This window comes from Felis catus, chromosome B3, assembly GCF_018350175.1.
Source record: "Felis catus isolate Fca126 chromosome B3, F.catus_Fca126_mat1.0, whole genome shotgun sequence".
In the NCBI taxonomy this organism is placed as follows: domain Eukaryota; kingdom Metazoa; phylum Chordata; class Mammalia; order Carnivora; family Felidae; genus Felis; species Felis catus.
This window is the reverse complement of record NC_058373.1, coordinates 79,014,070-79,035,000: the sequence shown is the minus strand read 5'-3', so window position 1 is coordinate 79,035,000 and position 20,931 is coordinate 79,014,070. Positions and strand designations below refer to the sequence as shown.

General features: G+C 35.9%; 1 long non-coding RNA gene across 1 annotated transcript in view; it reads right to left on the bottom strand.

Moving 5' to 3' along the window:
• Window positions 1-20,446, bottom strand: part of LOC123386033 — a 27,485-nt gene extending 7,039 nt beyond the window's left edge. Inside the window, exons 1-3 of the long non-coding RNA XR_006599475.1 lie at window positions 19,006-20,446; window positions 18,097-18,197; window positions 1,069-1,201 (exon numbers count right to left, since the gene is read on the bottom strand). This is a non-coding gene — a long non-coding RNA (uncharacterized LOC123386033). The remainder of the gene's footprint in view (window positions 1-1,068; window positions 1,202-18,096; window positions 18,198-19,005) is intronic.
• Window positions 20,447-20,931: the final 485 nt, after the last annotated feature.

Here is a 20,931-nt window from a genome sequence, read left to right as displayed (position 1 = left end):
GGTTTAAGGTGTGATGGTTTGATACACATATATATTGCAAATGATTACCATAATAAGTTCAGTGAACACAATAGTCACGATGCTATTCTTTAGATCTCCAAAGGTGTCTGTCTTCTATCTGAAATTTTGTACCCTTTGATCACTATCCCATCCCCTGCCACCAGCCTCTGGTAACACCATTCTACGTTCAAAATGCTCTTCTTATAGAACTGGCCTTGAATCATCTCTATGTTTAAGTTAAATTATTCATAAATGAGTGGTAGAAAAGGTTTGAGATTTGAACTCCTGGCTTCTCCATTTCTACCTGGGACATTGGGCAAGGTATTTAACTTCCCTGTGCCTCAGATTTTCCATCTATGGAAATAGATTAATGAGAGTAACTACTTATAAGATTGTTTGAAGGATAAAATGAGTGATCTCATATAAAGGTCTGGACATATAAGGCTTCAAAAAAGATCTTTGCAACAACCACCTTACCAGTCCTCTCACATATGTTTTGTATACATCCACATGGAATTGAGAACCACTACTCCAGAACCCTGCATTTTCAAATGTTTGACATAGTACCTATTTCACAAAGTCATGGAATTATATAAGGCAGATGGAAAAGTTATGTAACAAATTGGCTCTGCAAATACAGAGATCCTTTGTGATAATACAATTTCAGGATCCTTTTCCAAACTTTCTTTCACTATTCCATATGACAAGGCTTTTACATCCCCTGAGCTACTGTGGATGTGGGGGCCATTTGCATCAGTTTGAGGTGTGGCTCTGGATGACCCAGATTGTGCATAGGTATGACAGTGCTGATACCACAGCAGAGTTGGTTGGTCAGTGACTCACAATCTTTAAAATGGATCAAATAAAATTGGAGTTGCTTCTGTAAATATTTCTTTATTAAGGGCCAAGTATGAATGACTTACTTTTTCTTTTTTTTTCTTTCTCTCTCTCATTTTTCTTTTCTATTTCTAGTCACTCCTTTAATTTTAAGGCTGAATTCCTCTTTTTTTATTTACACACTTCAAATGTTTGCAGATGTTGGTCTATTTAATATGGATTTTCACTTACCCAGATCAACGTCTCTAGTTCCTCATCCTAACCCCATTACTCTTGTCCTTTACTACGGCTTGATGCGGTGGTGTTGTCTTCTCCCTTTATTTTGTCTTCCAATTAATTTTTTTGTTTGGGGGCTCCAAAGAATCTACAAATAAGAGAAGTATTTCCATTAAAATGTCCTCAATTCCCAGCTCCCTTTTTATAAAGAAAAACAGTTTCTTCTGTATTCCACATCAGCATGCCTTTCTCTATGCAGTTCAAAATAGCTTTGACCTTTACGGCTGTGCTGTCACACTGTAAACTCATATAATAATATTGAACTTGGATCTAGCACTCTATGTTTTCATAGCATTTTACGATTATTGATTGGTTATTTCACACAATAACCAAGCAAAGCGGTCTGGATAGGTCTGGACAATAGTAAGTTCATTGATGAGGAAACTGACAGAGACACTACCATTTTGTCTATCGGCAACTTAGTGGCAGAAAGCACAGGGACATGCCAAGCAGTGCTGCATCCCACTGAGTGAGTTATTTATGAGGGAGGCTTTGCCAATGACCATGAAGACCTTTTGTACGTGTGGAAGACAGATGAGATAAAAATGTACATTCTAGAGCCGGATGACGTTAAGTTCAAACCCAGGCTTCACCACTTCCTAATTGGGTCATCTTGTGCGAGTCACTTAAGCTTTCTGTGCCTCAGTTTCCTAATCTGTAAAATGAAGGCAGCCACCTCATTCTCTGGTTATGAGAAATAAAAGAATGGTAATGTCCTCAGATAAGCTCCTGGAAAAGAAGTACACATAAAAAAATGCTAGTTATTTTTCTATGTCACCTGCTTCTTTCGTTCTCTTTTCTTCTTAATTTCCTCAGTAGAGTGATGCTAGTGTTTGGCGTCTTTGCATTTTTCAAAACTAAAACACAATAAGATAGGGGTACCTAGGCAGTTCAGTCAGTTGAGCATCTAATTCTTGATTTCAGCTCAGGTCATGACCTTGGGATCAGACCTGCGGGCTAGAGCCATGCTCAGCATGGAGCTTGCTTGGGATTCTCTCTGTCTCTGTCTCTGTCTCTCTCTCTCTCTCTGTCCCTTTTAAAAGAATTTAGCCAATATATCTCTGTTCCTGCTGGCACTTAAAGCCAGCCTTTGTTCTCTTGTTATTGTTCTTGCATCCTAGGGAGTCGGCCATGATACTGCTCACCTTCTACCAGCCTTCATAGGCTATAGGGAGGGTACAGATTCATGTATTCATCAAAAACATATTTAATGAGCCCCTGTATGGGCTACATTTGTTCACCATACAAGGGACACAGCACTGAACAGGATAGACAAAAGTGCCTGTATCTTGGAGGTTTTGATCTACTGAGATTATATCATTTCTTTATAACTCTGAAGTGCATATCAAGAACTTCAGCTACCTCAAAAGTCTCTTATAGCAGGCACTTCAAATACCTGGTTGGAAAAAATACTTGTGTACTGCGATTTCTGCCTAGAAATGCTGGGGAGTGTTCCAGGCCTAGTGCACCTTAGATCTAGATCCTAGCACTATACCTATACCTATATATTTCTTTTGAGAGGCATATTATCCAAATTGGTTAAGACTAATCAATAGAAGTTGATATTGTATCCTAAATTTGGTTCTATGTGCAGTGAAATGTCATTGGATCTCAATGAAAAATTGATTACAGATAATTCATAATATTCTTTAAGGTTATTAATACTGATCTCTCAGAAACACAGTTGTGTGATTTATCTTCTCATTAACATATATTTATTTTAATATTCTGATGTAAATTCTACAACAGCATAAATTATTTCTGTTTTTATCACACACACGCATACACACACACACACAGCATTTTTGCCAGTGTCTACAGGACACCCTAAACATTGTAGTTTTTCACAATGTAGTTTTTAAAGATACTAGATCAAGATCAAAAGACTTTTCATAGAGCTTATCTTCAATTCTTGTAATATTGTACCTTCTTTCTTATTTTGGTTTGGAAGTGAGTGACTAGAAGTTTGAATAATAAGCCATATCTTCTTGAGAGACTGAGTATATAAGATGATTTATTCTTTGAAGGCATGTTTATAGTATTTTATTATGGCAGTTAGTAAATGATGCTTGATTATTTTTTTACTATGTCAACTGTTTTCATCAAGATTTTACATAAATGATCTTTTCACAGTAATGCTGAGGTAAACACTCCTATTAATTTTATTTTATAAAGAAGGAAGGTAAGGTCATCTGTAGGTGGTGGAATGATTACTTGACTCCAGATCTGTTTAACATTATAGTTTTTACTTCTAACCACAATACCACATAGCCTCTCAACTGATCTCTTTTGAAACGTATCTGATTTTTTTGCTCTTAGCAATGTATAACAATAGCTTCAAAACTTCTCTGAGTCATTCAAAAAGGTTTTTTGTATGTATAAGTAGAGGTGAGATTAGAATTTACAGTTTCTGGTTTTCCAATTTGCAAACAGCTCTACAGATATTAAGGAGGTGGGCAAGAAGTAAAGGAATGAGATTGCAGTCCATAACTGGGAAATTTGAATTGGAATATGTATTTCCATCAGAATTCATATGACTAAAACTTATGAGAAAAAATTACTTTTGTGACTATATCCTATAGTTCTATGTTTGAACGATGACTAAAATAAAACTAGGGTGTATCTATTTCTTAAATTGTATGACTTGGCTAATTTAGCTTAAAGCAAAAACAATTGAAGATGGACATCTCTTTTTTTTTAAAGATTTTATTTATTTATTTATTTATTTATTTGTTTGTTTGTTTATTTACGTATGTATGTATGTATGTATGTATGTATGTAGAGAGTGTGCAATGGGAAGGGGTAGAGAGAGATAAAGAGAGAGAATCTTAAGCAGGTTCCATGTCCAGTGCACAGCCCAACATGTGGCTCGATGTCACAGTTATCCGATCGTGACCTGAGCCAAGTTCAGGAGTCTGATATTTAACTGACTAAGCTACCCAGATGCTCCTCAAAGATGGACATTTCTGTCAGTTGATTACTAATGCAAAGATCTTGCAAAAAGATAACTTCATCAGCCCAGAACTTAACTATAGATATAATTGATACTGGTAATGCTCTGTGGAAATAGCAGGGAAGATTTGATGTACAGTAAAACCTTGGTCTGTGAGCATAATTCGTTCTGGAAACGTGTTTGTGATCCAAAGCACTTGTGTATCAAAACGAATTTCCCCATAAGAAATAATTGAAACTCAGATGATTTGCTTCACAACCCAAAAATATTCATATAAAAATTATTGCAATACTGTAATATAATACAAAATAATAAAGAAAATAGAAAATATAAAGAAAAATAAATTAACCTGTACTTACCCTTGAAAACATTTGTGCCTAGTATGAGGAGGCAAGTGAGAACATGATTATGTAGGACAATTTTCACTATCTCTAACAGAATCACTGCTATCTATTGGCTCAGTAGAATCTTTTGTGTGTGTGTGTATGTATGTGTGTGTGTGTGTTTGTGTGTGTGTGCAACTTTTTAACAATGAACCTATCCAATGATGCTTGCTTTTGCCTCCTTTAGAGGATTCATGGAAATGTGACATTGCATTGTCGTTAAACAGATTCCTTGCTACTTATTCATCGAATAAGGCACTACTACAGCCTTATTTGGGTGGTGCTTTTCTAAAGAATTTTGCACTGTTTCCCACATTTTACACATCTCCTAGTTTCATTTGAAGTGAGGGATTCCTCTGCCTTTTTCTCCTCCTCCTCTGCAAAGGAGATGCAGATGTAGACTTATAAAATCTTGCAATTTCAGCCACTCGCATACTTTGTTCGTACTTCTTGATGATTTCCTTCTTAACTTCCGCCATACTTCTCTCTTTACCACCTTTATTTCAACCTTTTTCTACTTGGGGGCCATTGTATACGCTCACATGGATGTTGACTACAGTACAGTGATAATACACTCTTGTCATATACTGTATTTAATGTAACTGTCAATATGTCAGCAGAGGAAAGGATCTGTATCTGCAGGCAGCCTGACCTAGAATGAAGCAAAGCAAAGGACTCTTGTATGGAAGCTTACTCTTGTATGGAAAAGCAAAGGGCTGTCCATAGGTGCTTTGAAGGTGCTTAGTGCCAGGTCTGGGCACTTTCCAAAATTCTGAAAAATCACTGATTTCTGCCAAACACTGTGGCCTGAGGCCAAGCATCTGAGCATGGAAGATGATTACCCACAATCTCGCAGTGAGAGAGAGAGAGAGAGAGAGAGAGAGAGAGAGAGAGAGAAGAACCTTTGGCTCAGTTGTTATCATATGACATTTGGTGCCATGCACTACTCATATTGCAAGACATCACTCATTTATCAAGTTAAATGTATTATAAATGTTTGCTTGTTTTGCAGAACACCCACAGAACAAGTTACTTGCAATCCAAGGTTTTATTGTATAATAATCTAAACTCGCTATAGTCCCTAGCATATTAAACAGTGCAAAGGTTGATTATTTCAGGGTTCATCATTTAAAAACAATTATTTGCATTTATAATCTGTGTTACAAAACCTAGGAACCTTGAGAAGGTGGAATACCCAAAACTGTTACTTAGTCTTGACCTTACCTCTTAGGTCTCCCATTGAGTAAATATATGCCATCAGAGCTGAAATCTCTCATTTCTCATCCCAAAGCTATATCAGTTGTACCCATCCTCACTTCCCTCCTTCTCCATGGATGAAATATCCTTCCCTCTATACAAGGCAATTCCCCTCACATGCCTCCTGTCCCTCAGACTCTACTCTATCATTTCTCTTTACTGCCTTTGCCACCACACTGGTAAGATTAAGCATACCTATTTAGAAGTTGAAAAAAATGACTAAACCCTTTTTAAACTCTCTTCACACTGTAACCATAGCCTTGTCTTTCTCCTTTATTTTTCTAAACAGGGTTTCAGTCAGTCTAGACATGCTTCAACTCCTAAACCTATTTGCTTCACAACTCTCATAATTGGCCTTCTTTCCTCACCACCCCACAGTTAGTAGTTTCCCTAAAAGAATCACCTCCCAGTTGATAAAGTCAGTGGGTAATTTTCAGTCCTCATCTGTCTTACCTTTCTAAGGCTTTTAGCACTAGTGGTCACTCTTTCCTTTATTTTCTATCTTCCCTTAGCTTATGTGACCTACTTCTCCTGATTCTCCTCACTTTCTATCACTTGTGAAATCTTTCCCTAACTACCTTCTAGGGGCCTTTGTGTAGTGTTCCATCTTCTCCCTTCGTGTTTGAAATACTTTCTCTGGGTATCTTACTGTTTGAGATTACTTTAATGACCATTTATATTCTAAAGTCTCCCAGATTTCTTTTTGTTTTTACTTTATTTTATTTTGAGAGAGAGAGAAAGAGGAAGAGAGAGAGAGCACATGTCCATGTGCACACTAGCTGGGGAAGGGTAGAGAGGGGGGAGAGAGAATCCAAGTAGGCTCTGCACTGTCAGTGCAGATACTGACATGGGGCTCAGTCTCACAAACCGTGAGATCTTGACCTGAGCCAAGATCAAGAGTCAGATGCTTAACGACTGAGCCACCTAAGCACTTCTCCCAAGTTTCTTATTGTGGCCCCCCAAACTGTCTCCAAAATTGCAGACCCACTTCAAACTACACCAAACTGAGACAGAACCCATTATTTCTCCATCTCTCCCCTTGTATCTTAGCCATGTTTTATGACATGAGTCACTACTGACTCAAGTTGGAAGTGAAGGAGTCATTGTAATTATACCCTATTCTTCATCCCACGTGCCAATGAATGATCAAGTCCCACATTACTTACCTTTTAAATAACTCTAAAATATGTCCTTTCCTGCCTATCCTGATTGTTACTGGGTAGTTTGTACCCTTTTCAACTCTCACTGGAAACTCTGCCTTATAAATTTTTACTCACCTCTATTACATCCCTTCAGAATCATCATTTACATTGCTGCCAACACAGTCTGTGCAAAATGATGCCACTCCTCTGCTAATATTCTGCCAGTAACTCCCTACTACCAAATGAACAAAAGTGAAATTTCTTGGTGATGTCTTAAGGAAGGATCTGGCAAATCCAGGACCCTGGAGTCTATTTAGTGAGAGGAGGTACTAAGAACTGGCCATCAAGAACTTTTAAACACAGTGGTGATCTAGACTGAATGAGAGATGAGAAGAATGTAATGGTGGAAGCACAGGACTCCTCCTGCCAAAGGAAAAATCACAGGAAACTGAAGGTCAGCTTCAGAAAGAATCAAGGAAGCAAGAGTAGTGACGAGCTCCCCAAACACCCAAGCTGAATGGGTAGAGAAACCTTGCTTCCTAGAAGATCCAATCACCCCCTTTCTGTGTGATTTTCTTTTTTTTTTTTTTTAATGTAGCCTTCTTTGTTAAGACCTAGCTTGGGATTGTTTTCTTATAAATTACATTGTCTAAAGAGAAAAATCAAAACTTCCCTTTGATATTTTAGAACAGATATCCCAGAAATTGAGGATAAAAGCTATCTATAGGACTTTTATCAATGTGGACTGATGCAATATGGTCCAAGGAAAAGATGCATGAATGTTAAAAGTTGTACTAGCCAAAGAAATCATTTACTTGACAAGCTGATCCCTTCATAACACAAATGCAAAAGATATAATAATAACAAGAGAATAAATAAGTGAAAGGGCCTGAATAGCCATAATATATGTTCCAAGACAATGCATAAAGGTCATGGCATGTAACTAATCAGAGTCTCTTAAAGACTTAACTTTAGGGGCGCCTGGGTGGCGCAGTCGGTTGGGCGACCGACTTCAGCCAGGTCACGATCTCGCGGTCCGGGAGTTCGAGCCCCGCGTCAGGCTCTGGGCTGATGATAGCTCAGAGCCTGGAGCCTGTTTCCGATTCTGTGTCTCCCTCTCTCTCTGCCCCTCCCCCGTTCATGCTCTGTCTCTCTCTGTCCCAAAAGTAAATAAACGTTGAAAAAAAAATTAAAAAAAAAAAAAAGACTTAACTTTAACTTATTATATTCATAATAATTCTAGGTCTTGATTATATATTTTCACAGCTCATAGCATAATAACAGAAGATCACTAGAGGGAGAAACTCTCTGAGGCAGGTTGCAGCAAGAAGTGACATTAGAGAACAAAGGCTAGGATAGAACTAATTAGACATTGGAACTCAAGCACTGTAAACTGGGAATGCTAGTGTAGAGGCAATAACCCCAGTAAGCCTTGAATCTTTGAAAGGGAAGAGTTTCCAACATGGCATAATAGAAAAAGCAATAGATTAGAGTTAGAAAGGTCTCTATTCTGGGCCTAACTCCATCACTTACCAGTAGTGAGGTCTTGAGTCTTGACATATAATCTGTCAGTGCTCAATTTTCCCATCCATACAGTGGTAAGAATAGACTCCTATGAATACTTAACACATTTTAGTTTACTAATATGTGTATGACAGAATATAAAAAAGCATCTTGTAAATAAGGGTAAAAAGTGGCATTTTACTTTATGATCATAATTACTCTTAATCATCTATTGTCTTTTAAATTAAGTGTGTTGTTTAAAGAACTCTGCCATCCTTTTCTCTCTCCTACGGATAACTTTCTCCCTAGATAACTCATTCAGTACCATGGATTGAAATATTAAATATCTGCCATAGTCATGACTCAAAAATTTTTATATACTGATCCTGTCTTTCCAAATGTCATAGCCAGCTGCCTATTTAACATGTTCACTTTGTACTCAGATGGAATTTTCCTAAAACAGAACTCTTAATTGCACCCTCACTACTGCTTTCCCTCCTACCTTCCCAAATTGTTCAATACCACCCTTTGTTGTTCAAGCTAATAATGGAAGACTCATCCTTGATCTCACTCTTAACCCCATACTGCATTCCCAGTTCATCCGCATGGCTTGTTAGCTCCATCTTTGAAAGTTATTTTGAGTCCATCAACTTCTGTCCACTTCCATTGCTACCACCCTAGCAAGCCAGTGTCATTTTTCACCAATACTACCACAAGGGCCTCCTAAATGCTAGCTTGGCCCCTTGGTGATGGTTTCAAAACCATAAATTAGATCATGCCACATTTCTTTCTGCCTAACCCCTGGTTTCCCATTATACTTAGATAAAATCAAAGTTTTTTACTCTGGCGCATAAGACAACAGTCTGGCTTTTGCCTGTCTCTACAACCTCATTTCCTATCACCTTGCCCTTGATTATGCTCCATTTACACTGGTCTTCTTTCTCTTCCTCAAACACATGTGACCTCAAACACATTCTTCTGATTGGTCTACATGAGTGACCTACCTGCTCTATAAAGGAAAGATTAGGCCAAGTGATTTACAGAGCCACCAGAATCAAATAGAATGGGAGAAACAGTAATAAAAAGAAGGGACATAAGCCACAAACTCAAAAAGCCCGATGTCTATTGCAGTACTAACCTGATGGATTTGTTACCATCAGTATGACCTGTGCCACCAAATACTACTTAAATGTTCAAGGGAAAGGGAGCCAATTAAAAATTACATGGTTAAAATTACATTCTGATTCAAAATCAATAGATGCAGGCTCAGCCAACATAAGCTTCTAATTAGATACTTAAGTGGGCTAATACAGCCCTGTGGAATTAGAGTACTTAGTTGTGTCCAAGGAGCATCTAATCATTGTTGACCAGTAAAACATGTCTGTTTTGTTTTGATCTTTGTGAAAAGTTCCCAAGATTGCAGTCCTGTAGTTTTGAAACACAAAAAGAAGCATCAGGGTTGTTTACACCACTTGAATTTTTAAAAAAATTTTTGCTGGTTATTCCAAGGGACCTAGCTACTTGTTCCTTGACTTTAGTTATTTTATTATTAATCTTTTTATGATTTGTATGTCTTTCTCTAAGGATTAGCTATCCCTACATTTCACCAACAAGATTATTTTCTTTAAATGAAAATTTCAGTAACTCTTTCTTTTCATAGAAAGCTACATTCACATCTTGAATTTCAAACATTTGAAACCCAAGTAAGTAATAAATAGGAAGAGCTACTAATGAAAAGTGTTATTTTTAAATGATAAATTCAAAGATCAAAATAAAATGATTATTCATTGTACTATACAAATAGCCCATCTTTGTACCAAAAAACCCTTTCATCTTCACAACTAAATTGACTAAAAGGCATGGTTTCCTAGCAACATTCATTGTGTTTATGACCTTTCCTCCAATCTGAGCACACAGATGTGGTTCTGAAGCTAATAAATATACATTATCCAACCTAGACTATTCCAGTTTCCCTAGAACAGTTTGGGGAAAATAGCAAACCAAATATGAGATCTAAGAAAATAAACATCTTCAAAACAATTCTGAACATTTTGATATGGATGAGTATATTTAGCTGAGGTTAATAAGTCAAAGTATAATCAAGTAGTATTTTATTGTGGCATTCTGACATACAATTAGAATACAGCATGTTTAGAACAAGTTGTGATACAATGGACGGGTTTTCTCTATGTCAAAAAATATGTACACTCCATCAAGGTACGTCTATAATTTAGGATTTTAAGCTATCTGCAGACTTGAGAATCTGTACGTCTGTACACCGTTAGAATTTGGAAAATGCTTGATAAAACAGTGTGTTACATGTGTTTGAAGCACTCTCCCAAGAAAATCATATCAGAATGAGATTCACAGCTACTATTCAAGATTTATAGTGGCAAAAATTGTATGTAATACCTCCTATCTGTGTATCTGATATTTGCATCATGTTATTACCTGTTTTCTTCTACAGAAAATCAGAGATGGCAAAGACATCAAGAAAAATACTCTCATCTTTAAAACTTTCCTATATGTCAATTTCTATGTATTAAACACCCCAGCAAAACTATAGCTGAAAAAAATTCAAGAAGCACTGTATAATCTATGTAAACTTTTGAAGAGAAAAAGGCCTTCCCTGGTGGCTAATTCACCAAAAGTACAGGAGTTAAATGGCGTTGTGCCATTGGTGCATTTTCTTCAGCATTATCTAATGAATTCCTCCAAATTTATATGTTTTGTGTATCACCACCACAGATGCAGGGTTTAGTGAGTTTTGCTTATGCAAAATGAAAATAATTACAGGGAAGCTTTTAAGCCAGATGTTGGAAATCGCTAGAGACGTGTTTGGGTCAGCATGTTTGACAGAGTTTACACAAGTGGCTACTCTAACTGGCAATTGACTGCCCAGTAGACAATTAGTAATATATCTTTTTTGTTTGCTAAGTATATATTTATTTCATTTTAAATAATTGTGTCTGAGGTTAGGATGGCAGTAAGAGTGATAAATTCCCTACCTTAAATCTTTTAATAGGTATGAGTACATTTTAGCCAAAACAGTAACTGTTTAAAAAAGAAATACGTTATTTATTCTGACATCCATATAAGATTTGTTTTGTTTACAAGTGAAAGGGATGATTTTTCTAACTGCCAAATCTTTGATCTCAACTTAAGAGTTAAAATTCCAGCTGTGTTCTTTATAAGTCTCATTTTCATTGTCAACAGTGATGAAAAGTCTACAGTTAGGACACAGCTGAAAGTTTGTTCTCTCTCTCCTCTCTCTCTCTCTCTCTCTGTCTCTCTCTCTTTCTCCTATTTTTGTTAACATCAACTTACTCAGCTCAGTTTCTTTTTGATGAGACAGTCCTTGGTTAATAAGTACATAAATTATTCTTAACCTTATTAGTAGTTTGTAGTTACCAAAATCATCCTAGAATTAAAGGCTATAATTTTAGGAACATACTTAGGTAATTGACTTTTCTTTTTTTTTTTTTTTGACTTTTTTATTATTGTATTGGTCACTTAAAAATCAACTTCATAATGAAGTTTGCCATTACTAATGATCTGAAAATCTCTTTTATACTCTCCAGGCCCCAATCATCCTGTGAGATCTCAACCATCAAATTGGAAGGGTCAGAAAACCAGAGGAATGAGTCCTTGGCTAGCTAATTTCTTAGCTCTTATTCATGATACTCAACTGCCTTATACACTGCCTTCCCCTTTGCTCATTTTATTGAGCTCACTTCTTTACTGCAATCATAGCCCTGTATCACTTACACTAAAAGGGAGAAGGTCAGGCTCAGTAGAGCTCCCTTGAAGAACTAAAGAAACCTTTATTTCAGGCTATTTTATGTTCTTGACATGGGTCTTGGTCTTTTTACTTGTAAATCTGAAGAGCTGAATAACATAATTTTCTCAATTCTTTCTAGTCCTGAAATACGACAACTCTTAGAATAAAATGAAGTTTCATCACCCTAATGATGAATATTCTACCATCTCAGTACACCATATCACTTGAGAGTTCTTCTAACACATAATTCTTCCCTCTTGCCTAGTCACACAAAGGCCTTCACACTCTAGCTGTGCCATTCCAATAAACCAGTTCCCATGAAACCATTGTCCATGAAGTGTGCACTCCTGACATATTTCAATTCTCATGCCTCCTAGGACAGGTCAGAAGCATTATTGAATAATCATGGAAAGAGCAAGTGTTTTGAAGCAAAACAAATCAAAAACAATAAAAATCCAGCTTTTTCACTTGTAGCCCTAGGAACTTGGGTAAATGACTTAGAGCCTTGAATTCTACATCTGTAAAATGATATATTGGTACATATGACAAGGGTTATGAAGATTAAATAAGATGACATACATAGCTCTAAGTGACAGCCATTATTATTATTAATTTCTCTATACTTTATTCCTTCTCCTTTACCCCCAATTTCTTCAGTTAGAAAAAAATGAACTTAACCTTTAAGATTCATTTCACATGTCACCTACTTAGGGATATTTCTTGACTTCTACCGACTTTAGTTAGTGGAATTCCTGTATTCCCATAGTCTTAAAAAATGGTGTATTTTTTTCAGAGTTTATGTGTTTATCTGCCTCACAGCTATGACTTAGACCTTCTGATGTTAGATTGATACTTTAACATTTCTGCTTAGCTCAGAGCTTTGATTATAGGAGAGACTCATTAAATATATAAATGTTTGATGGGATAAATCATTAATGAATAAAATACAAAATGTGTTCTTCATACCTTCCTGTACATGTCTCCTTCTGGAGCAACTTAACTTCCACATAAAACAGCAGAGTTCCTCTAATATATGCAATTAGTCCTGTCCCAATCAGTGGAAAATAAAGGACTTCTGGTTTAGGAAATCTGTCTCAGGTCCAGCTTGCTACTGGTTCCCCTTAATGATGAGCATCAGTTCTAGCTTCCCTTATTCCTGTGACTAAGTCCCTATCTTAAACCACAATTTCAATGGTGAATTACCTGTACCGTTTTAGCTAAGCTGTGGCCTAAGATCTTGTATGGGTCACCTGCGTTGTACTGCATTTCTTCTATGTGGGGAACTCTGCCTAATTACTTCAATTCTAATTAGAGATGGAGTCCTACTAGTCTTGGTATCCCAGAACAGTGCTGTGTCCTTTCTGCCTGCAAGCCATTTTGTATGCTGCCAGTGCTTGAGCCTCTGATTCTCTCTGCCTGGAAGAACCCTACTGTAAATGTGGCTGCTTAACTGGTTTGCCTGGTATTATACAGACTTCTTCCCAGCTCCTAGAATTCACTTTGTTTCCAACTACCTGTCTCATTCCAACGAATATATCTGGTTTCTAGTCCAGAGTTCCTGGACTCATTCTCTCCATTTTTTTTCTTGTTCCTCTCCTAGTTCATTTTATTCTGCTTTTGGAAATGTCTTTCTCAGGCATATTCACACATTCTCTCTTTCCTTCTCTCTTTTTTTTTTCTTCCAATCTAAGGCCACTTAGGCCAGGAAAAGATTCTTTTCTTTCTTTTTTTTTCTTTTATATATGAGTCAAGACAGATGGTAATCATGTCTGCTAAACATCTATTGCAACATTTGAAGTGAAATTAGACATACAGATGAATCACTTCACTGCTATCTATTTAAATGCCCTTGGAAGTGCCAAGGAGTCTCTTTCCAGATCCAGGGGTAGCCATCTTTATAGTTAAAATTCTCAAACCCACATTTCTTCAAGAAGTTAGAAGGAGATGCTTATCTAAATCCTGATTACATTCCTATTCACCTCAAACCCTTCAAGATAGGATCCATAACTGAATGTTTTGTTGTCACATTTGCTCAGGGATACCTCAATTCTCTGATCTCTAGATGCAAGACTGAGGTGTCCTCATTAGTAACTCTTGGGAAGATTATGCACAAACAGCTTTAAACTTCTTCCTTTAGCAGAGAGGAGCCAGTGAAACTGATTTTTCTCCTTGGTAATATCACAGTCACTGCTGGAGAAAAACCAAACTATAACAAAACAAGTGTGGTCAGGAAGCTGTTAAGTAAATGCAGATTCACATGGTTAAAAAGTAGATGTAGAAAATGAAGAGTTCTCTCTACATGACGAGGTCACATTGCTTTGGGAAGGGAGAATAAGATATTCTTAATAGGAAAACCTAGCAAATAGATGAGAAATAACATTATGGTTGTCTTGCACTGTGTTGACATTAGCTCACATTCACATCACCTATTTAAAAGGGAAAAAAAGAACAACAGTCAACTGGTTTTGCTTTGAATGATTAGTCATACCAACAAGAACTCCTGCCTAATCAATGTGTCAGTATTTTGGGACTGAATTTAAATTCCTCATGTATTTGGGCCATATTTATTTTACTCATTTGTGTATATTTAGCTCAGCACCCCATAGAGATAGTTTTTGAGGCTCTTCAAAATGATAATGTGGATTAAACATGTTAGAAAATTTTATTTCACTCTGCAAAATCAGGTCACTGAATCACTTCTGTATGGAATATTTAGTCTCAGTTAATCTGGAAAAATCAAAAAGTTTAAATAGCTTTACAACAAACTCCACAATGGGTATTTAGGTCCTAGCCCCCCAAAGTATGATTGTTTTGTTTATTATTTGAATAAGTCACATTGTGAGCCCACAAGGACTAGGATTGGGGGTATTCTGTCCTTTTACTTTCTAGTGCTAAGCAGGAAATTGCCCCAGACAGAAGGTAAGTCAGCATTTAAACTGTAAAGTTAAATGAAGGTAAAAACTAGAAAGTTTTGATTCTTCAAAGTTAGGTGTAGTCAATCATACTTTAAATGTATATTATTTATTATTAAGGTAGATAAACTATAAACATCTTACATAGAAACTATTCAATCCATTATAATTTATGCTTTTTGTTCAACAAAAGTCCAATTTAAAATAAATTGGATTAAAATGACTGCTGACAGGAGCAAAGTAGACGAATCCCTCAACCCTTGTTTGGTGACAATAATAGACTGAATATTGGTGATACCAGTAATACTGCATTTTTTGTTTCAGTCCTGATTTTTGAGTTAATTCTAAATATAAGCTTCAGAAACAGTGCAACTTGATTATAGTAAGAATCATTACAGAAAAAAAAGTAAGTTTAGGAACTATAGCTATTTTGTTTCTGAACAAGAATAAGATAATGGGGAGCCTGGGTGGCTCAGTTGGTTGAGGGTCCAATGTCAGCTCAGGTCATGATCTCACAGTTCTTGAGTTCGAGCCCTGAATTGGGCTCTCTGCTTCAGATCCTCTGTCCCCCTACCTCTCTACCCCTCTCCCACTCATGATTGCATTCCCTCAAAAAATGAATAAACATTTAAAAAAGAATAATAAATAAAGTAACCTCTGCTGTTTTAAAATGCATTTAACACTTGTGTATGATATATAAGTTTTTTGTTTTGTTTTATTATTTTTTTTTAATTTTTTTTTTCAACGTTTATTTATTTTTGGGACAGAGAGAGACAGAGCATGAACGGGGGAGGGGCAGAGAGAGAGGGAGACACAGAATCGGAAATAGGCTCCAGGCTCTGAGCCATCAGCCCAGAGCCTGACGCGAGGCTCGAACTCCCGGACCACGAGATCGTGACCTGGCTGAAGTCGGACGCTTAACCGACTGCGCCACCCAGGCGCCCCATGTTTTGTTTTATTTTTAAAAGTTTATTTATTTTGAGAGAGATAGAGAGCAAGCAGGAGAGAGGCAGAGAGAGAAGGAGGAGAATTCCAAGTAGTCTTTGCACTGTCGGCATGGAGCCTCATGCAGTGCTCAAGCTCACAAACCATGAGATCATAACCTGAGCCGAAATCAAGAGTTGGACACTTAACTGATTGAGCCACCCAAGTGCCCCTATATATAGGTTTTTTAAATTAACTTATTAAATGGATGAATCCATTATTCTACATACAGACAAAGAACGTTTGCTCATATTAAAAATCTAATCACCATCTAGTGAATATCTCTTTTAACAATAACAACATAAAAATGGCACCTAGAATTTACCAAAATGACTGCATTAAATGTCATAGATGGTCATTGGAATGTGTGTCCATTGTTTCCTTTTATTTGGGGGGGGGTGATTTGCCTATTAACCTTTAACATCAGATTGTATGTTTCACTCCTTAATCATTAAATGGTCCAAATCAAGGGTGCCTGGGTGACTTAGTTAAGCGTTGCACTTCAGCTCAGGTCATGATCTTGCGGTTTGTGAGTTCGAGCCCTGCATCAGGCTGTGTTGACAGCTCAGAGCCTGGAGACTGCTTCAGATTCTGTGTCTCCCTCTCTCCCTGCCCTCCTCCCACTTGCATTCTGTCTGTCTCTCTCTCTCAGAAATAAATAAACATTAAAAAAAATTTTTTAATGGTCAAATCATTAGAATCAGATGGTCTTGATGAGTTCTTGATGAATCCTTTGACTAAACGAAATATTACAGGAGGGAGTCTATTTAATCTTTAAACATCTTCAGATATTAACATTTCATCACTTCCCATGTTATCTGATACTGATATTTATGCACAATAAATTTGAGGCAACACAGTTAAAACTGCAATAACTTTTTCTCATTTCTGTGCATCTTCCTAATCATTTTAGTCTAGTTTCATTATTTCAGTCATCATGTGTATGAGGCCAAACTCTAGATACTTTGTCCTGAAAAGCTCCCTATTCTCATTTCTAGGTGGCCACAGAGCATCTCCAATTAGATGCCCCATAAACACCTCTAACTCAGTATGACTTGAATCCAATAGATTATTTTCCATCCCCAAATATTTCCCCTTCTCCTATGTTTATGATTTATCTTAAATCACCTTATTCTAAGATAAGGAAGCACAAAATATAGTATGGTCAATCACCAATCAAATCTCTCTGACAACCATCTCTACCTCTTGTTACACACAGGTATAATCTAATATGTAGTTCCTCCTTCCTCACATTAATGCAACTGCATTTCTCTATCACCTAGTTCCAACCATCTCTACCCTACTGTCATATTAAACTTCCAAAAGCACAGCTCTGATCACTTCACAGTACTGTTCCAACACTTTAAAAGTCTCTCCGGGGAAGTAGCATATGAGATTGACCTCTGAAGATAAGGTTTTCTTAGAGAAGGTGAGGGCATTCCATACATTAATGTGAACTGAACTCTAAAGGAGCATAGCGTATTTAGGTACCGGTTATATAGTCTGATGTCTCTAGAGGGTAGACCAGAGAAAGTGGTTGGGGGGCGGGGAGAGCAAGAGAGAGAGAGCACAAACAGAATGCATAGGATTTTCCTCTTGTTATTTCCTTTACTGCAAATCATTTTATTTTCCATATCCGTGTGTCCCATGTAGCTCGAATGCCACCTTCTCCAAGATATTTTCTCTTGTGCTACCAATTGGAAATAATTATTCCTTTCTCCAAACATATACTGAATCCCTGCATACTGTGTGATAGATATTATGTACAGGCTTCATGATCATAATGGTGCAAAAAGCTTTCTATTGGGGAAACATGTGTCAGGTTCATTTGTTCATCCCCGAAAGTACCTTTGTAAATGAAAAAAAAAATGCAATCATTGAAATTATACAGTGAATGACTGTCACCCTTGTAGGAAAAAAATTAACAAACATATAAGTCTCCCCTAAAATGAACTTGGACTTTAAAAAACTCAAAATATTTTTAGCAAAATTTTTTTAATTTACATATTACATTTTAGTTTTGCAATTTTGAAATTTTTCTATTTATAGATTTACACTTTAGTTTTACCTGATAACTTTGTAGAAATTATACATTTCAGTAATAAAGCCATTAGAAACTTTTCTTCAGATTTCCATTGATCATCATTTATTACAAGTTGTTGAATAAACCTTTAAGGAATTAAATTCATATTAGAAAAGAAAGAAACATTTCTGAGTACAGAATTCAATCTAATGTAATAATGATTATCATTATATACAAAGTATGAAATGTTATCGTTTGCATTACTTTTCATTCCATTTTTGCATTTGGATTTGCCTTGTGTAATAAGTTGGTTTCAATTTTTGAATTGCTTTGTAATAGAATGTTCTTGCTGGGTTAAAATAGTCCTCTCATTATGCTGCAGAGTAATTCAACATCAGGAGTCTGGACTCAGAATGTGAAGCTGTAACTTATTTTCCGAGTATAATCAACCCTTAGTTATCTCATACTGGACTATTCACACTTCTGGGAATTGTGGTTCAACATGTATCAACAACACTTGCAGTTTATGGTCCGCTGAAAGCACATATCCAGCTTTATTATTTTTTTGGTTGATCCAATCTCTCTTCCTATTTTTACTATATATTCAGTCTGCATCACAGTATGAATATAATATAATGACTTAAACAAATGTTCTTGCCACAGAAAGTTGCAAGAGAACAGAAGTCTGATTTTAAGTGCTGCTCTGCTTCATATAGTGAGTTTAGCAGTTTCCAGAACATTCCAGATAATGAAAAGTTATCAATGTACTAAGCTTCTTTTTCCCAAGCTGAAATAAGTCTTTATGATGGTAGAGTTCCAAGTAGTATTCATTATACTGCAGGCCCCATGCTGTTCCTGCAGAGTCTGATGCGGGGCTTGACCTAACAGACCATGAGATCATGACCTGAGCCAAAACCAAGAGTTGGACATTCAACTGCTAAGGATCATACTTACATATTTGAAACTGTAAATCTTCACTTGAGTAACTCATGAATGCTCCAAATTCATTACTGAAAAATTCAACTGTTAGGAAGAATCAAGCCCTTGTTAAAAAGAATTTGAAGAAAACTTAACAATAACTTAGTTAAAACCTTTAACATTATAGATGATTAAACTGAAACTCAGAATTTCTAGTAGCATTTATTATGCCTCATAGCTAGCACTGTTAAAATGATGACTTATTAATCACTTAGCTAACAAAAGTTCTGATCTAAAGTGAAATGATAATGTGTCTTTGGCTACATTTAATTATTTACAATAATACTCACATTCTTGAAGTCTTGATCTACACAATAATTCTGTGAGGCATACTGGTCTAGCGATAACATCTTATTTACAAATTAGGAAAGGAAGAGTTATTTAATGAGTAGCAAAGACAAGAGTTAATATGGAGTAAAGCATCTTAAAATTATGACCTGATAGTTAGAAATACATGAAATGCCAAAATTGGTCCAAGAAAAAAAATATAAAGGTGTCAATACCATATAAAATGCTAATAAGCAAATGAAATCAGTAGTCAAAGATGTGCTCTCTTAAAATCACAAAGTTCTATATGTTATTATAGATCAATTCTACAAAATGTTAAACAGTAGGTCATATGATAGTTTATTCCTGATTGGATAAGGTTGTTCTAATACATAAAAAAGAATAAAAAATGTCAGGTCAATTTTTAAATCTCATTTATATTGATACAAAACTATATGGGGAAATTACAAAGAAAGGAGATACAAGGTAATTTGGATCAAGACCTTTGATGTAAAAATGCTAAATAAAATACTAGTAAATGAACACATAATTTTAAAAAGTTATGAATCATGAATAGGTAGTATTAATCCAAGGAATGTATGGTTGGTTTAACATCAGAAAATGTATCAATGGAATTTATTATACAAATCATTTAAAAGAGAAAAATCAGATAATTATCTCCTTAGTGCAGGAAAGAAGACATTTAATATGGTTCAGCAATTATTTATAACAACACCTAGCAAGCTAAAAATAACAAATAACTTTTTCAAAATGTTAAGCATTATGTGCCAAAATTCTACAATCAATTTATATTTACTGGAGAAACTCCAGTAGAAGTTTTCCTGTCAGGTTAGCTCTAGAGGTCAGGGTCAGTGCAATTAAAAAAAAAAAAAGAGAGACAAGGGATTTAAGAATTGGAAGACAAGTGAAAATATAGACATTATTTGGGAATGATATAATCACCTACCTACAAAAAAAGTTTAAACACTAGAAAAAATATTAGAAAAATATCAAACATACAAATATCAGTCACATTCATCTCAAGTAGCAGTAATTGAGTGAAAAATATAATAAATACAATGTAACATTCATAATAACAAAAATATAAAGTACATGATAATTAACTTAAGCAAAAATAAAACAAGAGGTACCTGGGTGGCTCAGTCAGTTAAGTGTCCAACTTCTGCTTAGGTCATGCTTAGGTCATGATCTCATGGTTCATGAGTTTGAGCCCCACATCAGGCTCTGTGCTGACAGCTTGGAGCCTGGAGCCTGCTTCGAATTCTGTGCCTCCCTCTCTCTGCTCCTCATGTTCTCTCTCTCTCTCTCTCTCTCTCTCTCTCTCTTTCAAAAAGTAGATAAACATTTTAAATATTTTTAAAAATAAAACAACATTTAATAAAGAAAAATTTAGCATGGGATACAAGAAAAGCTAAATATGTTAAAGGTAGTCCATGGTCTTCAACACTTCCTATTCTTCCATTTATATAAAGATATAAATTCTCCAAAAATTCAGTGAAATTCTAATCAAAACTCCAATTAGCAATTCTTAAGAACTCTACATATTTACTTAAATTTTAACTAATTTTAAAATTTTATAATAAAATTTTAAAACAAAAAATTTTTAAATAAAAT